The following is a 6,448-nucleotide window of genomic DNA, read 5'->3' as shown; positions in this document are numbered from 1 at the left end:
TATTGACCAAACTATGGCTGGAACAAATTTTGGCACATGGAGCTTTTTGCAAGAAAGCCACTAAAGCTTCTGAGCTTTGTCATTAAGTTTCTACTGTGTTTTTGTCCTTATTACTGATGTATTTGGCAATCTATGCACAAACACATATTGGTTTGTGTTTCTTCAAAGATGGCAAGCCATTGGCAACGTTTGTGATATGCTGATGATATTTTTTTAATTAAATTACTAGCTGGATTATTGATCAGCAACAACAGAAATAAGTGCACCATGAAGATAGCATGTGTTTCCATGTATTTCAAATAGGATGCCACCTGGCTGTAATGTAAAGATATTGGTTGCACGCACGCACATTAACTCACAGTTTTAACTTCTGTCACAAATAACTCTACTGCTGAAAGCAACATGATTGTTTACAACCTGGATTGCAGTGCAGGATGGATGTGTGTAGTAGAATATTCCTGGGTCTTAGTATCATGCCACATCACTGTTCATAAACCTTACCAAGTTTGTGAATACTGGATTTTGATCCAATCAGGTTGTAGACATCCATTTCATCATAGTAGAGTTTAATTTGAAGTGCCTTAGGATCTTCTGAAAATACAGGGTGGTTATAGCAAAGTACTGTCCATCACAGTAGTTCCTAATTGTGTGTTCTTTTGCATGTAAAGTCATGATTTGTGTGGATGTGAAAAGCATAGTTTTATGCATGTATAGTGAATAATTTTGCCACTTTGTGGTTTACTACAGGAGTTGTTGTAAAGCACCATGGAGTTTCAGACCCAGCAATGATATTATCCATAAACTACGCATGCTCTTCAGACTTCTTTTTTGCTCTGTCTTATCGACAGTTACCCTTATGCATAAATTTCCTTGACCATGTCCCTATTGGGCGAAGTACTGCAAAGAATTATCATCACCATGTTATGTGCATATGCATGCTGTTCTGTAGCTCTAATTGAAAATGTTTTCAATTACCAACACCACAACAACTGCATTGGGGCTAAACACCCTCATGTTCCCATAAAGGTACATGAACTGTGAAACATCCATAGAAAATGCATACATGTGAGTTGTCGCGTCTTTTGGTAGGTATATATTTCAATAAAATCACAAATGCATGACAGACAAAATCAACAGAATTCGCTCAGCCCTGTTAAGGTCAATAATCAACTTTTCCACAATGTTTGTAATACTTCTTTTTAGAGAGATTAACAAATTGTGAGGCAGTATGGAACAGCAGAAATACAGTGCAACAATTGTTTCAGTAGCATGATAGTGGTCAGCACAGAGCGGAGTTGATAGTTTCAACCAAAGTTTTGCTTTGCTCATAAGTTAAACCTTTACAGTGCTATATAAAGAATAATTAATATGCTCTTTGTGATATCTTCGTCAACAATCTTTTTGTGATCTTCATCTGGAGGAACTTCACTGGTAATCATCATAGTCCCAACTTCTACAACAAGAGTTTCAAGGTCTCCACAGGTTTGTTAAAATACACTGTAATTTAAATGCCACCGTGAGAGATAGTCAGGGTGATTATCAAATTGTTACACAGCGTTGAGAAATGCAGAACTCGCATTTTCATAATGCTTACTCAATCACTTGTCTTATTCTTTCACTACTGGAAACGTGAAGATCATAGTGATATGTTGAGGTGCTGATAGTATGCTAACATGATGACAATAAATGATGAGTCATTTTATGTTATGACCTGTGGTCCTAGTGTTCACCATCAGAGTCATTCACACACAGAGTGATTTCTAATATACTTGTCACCAATCTTTCTCCCACAGGTGTTACTGGTTGGTTTATCCACCACCGTCATCTGATAGTGGTGGGTATTACCCATTAACTACGCATGCTCTTCAGCCTTCTTTGTGCTGTCTTATTGACAGTCACCCTTATGCATAAATTTCCTTGACCATGTCCCCATTGGGGGAGTACTGCATAGAATTATCATCACCAAAGCTATACATTAAAATTGTGGCAATTCATTACAATTAGCATGGAAACCGTGACTGGATCACGTGATCAGCTGGATTACACACTAATACACACTAATGATTATCTTGTTTACTTCTAGGGGATGTCTTGCAAGTTCAACTACCTGGCTTTTATCATGTACACGCACTGACTGTTGCAGCGACAGAATCACTGAACCTTACAATTAATATTACGCCTGAATTCCAAGTGGTCTTTCAAGTCTTGTGCATGGAGAAGCGGTGGAAGGTTTCCAGAGGTTACAGCATGAGATACGGTATTGTTTGCTGATGGAGCTGGAGGTTTTTCAACAAGCAAAGTAACGTAAGCGCTTGATATAATGCTGAATCAACCACTTTCATCAAGGAAGTATAATGTGTCATCTATGTCAACCAAATTTCGTTACTATAACATAACTGGGATAGCTATATGTGTTAGACAACAGTCGACACTATAGCTAACTATGTGAACTATTTCAAAACAAGCTAACTTACACAAAAGAAATGCCTCAAAATGTCTGTAGTCACTTGATGAACGGTCAATTCTTGGGTTGGCTGACCCCTTGGCAGCATTACAGTATTTGATTTACCGGTTGGGAAGTAATTGGTGTTTCAAGTGCACACGTGAGGCAAGACAGTAGCATGACCCAGATTGAAGATACTGCCACCAGACCAGTCAAGATTCCATACACAGTTTAGCATTGTTGCCTGGATTTTTGTCTTGGTAGAAAGACAAGTTATTGAGGTAACCTTTTTATCCTAGCACAGTCAATACATTATCTGCAATACTGTAAAATGCATTGGTTTTACTTAGCCCAAGATCATCACACATGACTTGCAAACTTATGCCCTTAATTTCTTTCATAACCGCTTAAACCTTATCATCTTTAAGCTGGTTGAAGTTGAACAGCAAAAGCATAGGAATACATCTAGTCCTTTGGACATTGTCAAAGCGTGCATTTGAAAACGTTAAAGTAGCACTGAAGGACTTTACTCACGTAAGTTAGACACAGATTGTACAATGTTCCTTTAACTGAGTAAGTGACATTGGATCATTCGTTAATTATATAAGTATATAATAAATACTTATGTACGCAACACTGTTGTTGTGAAAGGGGTTTGGTGGCCTCTAACCTGGGGTGGATGATTGGGATCTTTAGATTAGTCAGTGCCCAGAGGCGGCGTTTGCCTGCCTCTGCTGGAGAAATGGGGTGGTTGGGGAGGGTTGCTCCTCAGTGGATTGATGGGGAATTTCCTCTATCGTGGGATTTATGGTGGGAAGTACATCCATGTCCATAAACAGATTGTCCAGGATTAAGTCATCAATTTCTTCATATCAGGTTTGTTTACTTGCTTACATAAATTCAGAAAAGACAAGTCTGTATAATGGCATGATTCAGCTGTCTAACTTTCGAAGTGCAACTTGTCCATGGCTGAAAATCAGCGTGAACAGTCTCCGATAACTACTCCAGAAGATGAGATGTTAGTGCAACAACTATTGTAACACTATCGCTGTCCTTGTTAGAAGATGCGTGCCTTGTTCAGTTGTAACGGCCATAAATTCACCTTCAATGAAGGCACCACTGCCATCCCCAACTACCACAGATGCAGACTGAGGTGGGGGAAGGTGGGGATTTACATCACTGAAAATTATAGTTCCTCACGTACTGGGAAAGTACTGACAATGGCAAACCCTAACCAAGTCTCGACCTGCAAACCCCGGGGATACTGTGGCTAGGAGGAGATTTGTACTGGTCGTGTGGCATTGGTCTACATAGCACATACAGAAGTAGTAGATTTAAGTATATTGTTCTTAAAGTTAGGCATTCACTGTGGTAAAAATAAAACTTTAAAGTATTATAAGTAACCAAGGACTACTGTGGTGATAATGAATGTGTCTAATTTTTAGAGGCGTCTTTAAATTTATAAGAAATATTTTAAATTTAGAGTAAATCAAGTCTCAAAATTTGAGTGACTGCTATGCAAGACATTCGCATTACTTAATTTAAGCCAAGACCTTCTCTTCAGTAACTTAATACTAGAAATTAGTACTGTAATGCTCTTATATTGTAGTATTCTAAGAATGCAATTATTTATGTATATTGCTGTATGATTAATGTAATCGCCATCTAATGTGTATACAGTAAATAGTTAATCAGCTAACCTATTTTCTTAAGTCTTCCCTAAAAATTTTAGAATTAAACAACATGATAAAAATTGGCATAGAAAGAATTTAAATACAATCTACATTATCAATGCTGGAATATTACATGTAACACACTGACTAAATATGAACTCACCAGGATTCCACTGCATCACTTTAGTACATTCGAGCATAGATCGAGGCATAGATAATATACCACATTGCCTTTGTGGTGTGATAGACTACATTATTAAGCATTGGTCCTTAAAAATCAGTCAGACTGTTGTCACACCTAATGCGCACAATCGAGGGCAAGTACTGGTTAGCTAAACAATTTATCAACAGACTGAATCAAAGTTTGAAGTTCGGCCTTTTTACCCGGATCCTCAATTTGTTCAAGGCGTTTATTCAAATGAAACAAATAGCTATCATTAGGTGATAAACACGCCTGCAAAGCATCATGATCCACATGTTGTTCTTCACAAAATTTTAGATCGGCAGTGACATAGCCTCTGGTTGGCACACGGAATAAATTAAACATTACCTCAGATGTTAACGATGAAAAAATGGCATGATTTGGGTGACAATACGCGTAAAATGTTTGTGTTACTTTCCAGAACTGTCCAGTTAATGTCCAATTCTTATTTTTGCAGCCCACACCATGCCTTTGGAGTGCCTTTATGTCTCGCTCAATTATTCTTTTCAATTCCCTTAACTCATTACTGAAAATGTCTTCATGAATAGAAAAAACGTGTTGAGGAAGACAAAAAACTGTCTGATACACCAACACTGTTCCAAAGTAAAAAAAGGTGAGCTGCATTTCGTGAGACGATCCTCGATCGAGTTTTGGAATCTTTGACGATGATGACTGCGTTTCATGCTTATCTGCCATGACAATAATACACCACCAGTACAGTGTAGTTATCTTTGATTGACTATCGCACCCGTTACGTAAAATGGTATCCTTTTTAGGAAATCACGTGTGTTACACTTAGACTTGGAAATTAATATATCTGGTGAGAGGTACTAGTGTGTGATAAATAGAATTTACATATTTGGAATTGTTGGTGATTGCAGATGACCATGATAAGTACAATAATAGGTAGGCATGTTGGATGTATACATACATGCATGCTAACAAGAGTTAAAGATAACTTGCAACTCCATCGTGGTGTTATCTCTACTTACAAGGTGATCATGTGATGAACGTAAACTGAAAACATAGGGTTGGTTGGACATGAGAAGCAAAAGATTTAGTTGAAGTGGTGGCCAAATCCCACTAATTTGTGGATATGGCTTCAAAACATTGGGGTTTAATCAGATAAAAACAATAAAACATCAGTTGAAAAAGCAGCGACCAACTTTTGTGGTGACTTACTGGCTCTAATGTCTCCTTTGTAAAGGCCTTCTGGTAACACACTAACACCACACGAAAGATACGTGGTTCACAGTAGTATTACAGCACACAAATAACTTCCATAATTTCCCACTGGCCTGTGTTACAGTGTGTCAAGGAGCATGCACGTTTGTCCTTTTTTGTAAATATCATAACTTGATCAAACGATTTTCTACAAGTCTGTAAACATCATGGCACGTCACTGTAGTATTTCTTTCAAAATTTGGCAGTGCTGACTGTTTCTATGTTGAAGTTGTGACCATCACAAACAAAAGGGGAGCCTGTATTCCGCGGAATAAGGAATAACGGAATAGCAGAATTACGGAATAAGCGAACATCACATTCTAAATATTTTATAGCCTCTATAACATTTTAATATACATTCCTCACCTTGTAGAGAACACAATCACAATGGCACCGATCCTTGGGGCAATCTTTAAATAGGATATGTACAAAACTGAGATATTCACTCTAGAACAATCTAACTAAGCTAAACTACCATCAAATACACTTCACTACACAATTGTTAGAAAACTAGAAGTTCTTTGTGTTATACCTACTTATGCCAGCTGTCACACATGAGTAACTGCCCGAATTTATTAGAGTTATACAAAAGTGTTAGAGCCGAGGTTGGAGCTCTGATGTTGGGAGCTGACAGCAGTATTATTCTCCAAATTTATTTGAGGAAATGGTAACAGAGTTATAAGAAAGGTCAGATTATTCCATACACGGTAGCTACCTAGGGGGTGAATTGTTTTGTCCTAAACTCTTCGGCCAGTTAGCTAGCTGCTCATGTGTGACAGCTGGTATGAGCAAGTATAGCACAAAGAACTTCTAGTTTTCTAGCGATTATGTAGTGAAGTGTATTTGATGGTAGTTTAGCTTTGTTAGATTGTTCTAAAATGAATATCTTTGTAGCTACATATATCC

This window comes from Dysidea avara, chromosome 15 (genome assembly GCF_963678975.1).
Source record: "Dysidea avara chromosome 15, odDysAvar1.4, whole genome shotgun sequence".
Taxonomy (NCBI): Eukaryota; Metazoa; Porifera; class Demospongiae; order Dictyoceratida; family Dysideidae; genus Dysidea; species Dysidea avara.
The sequence above is the reverse complement of the archived record's forward strand: the minus strand, read 5'-3'. Positions refer to the sequence as shown.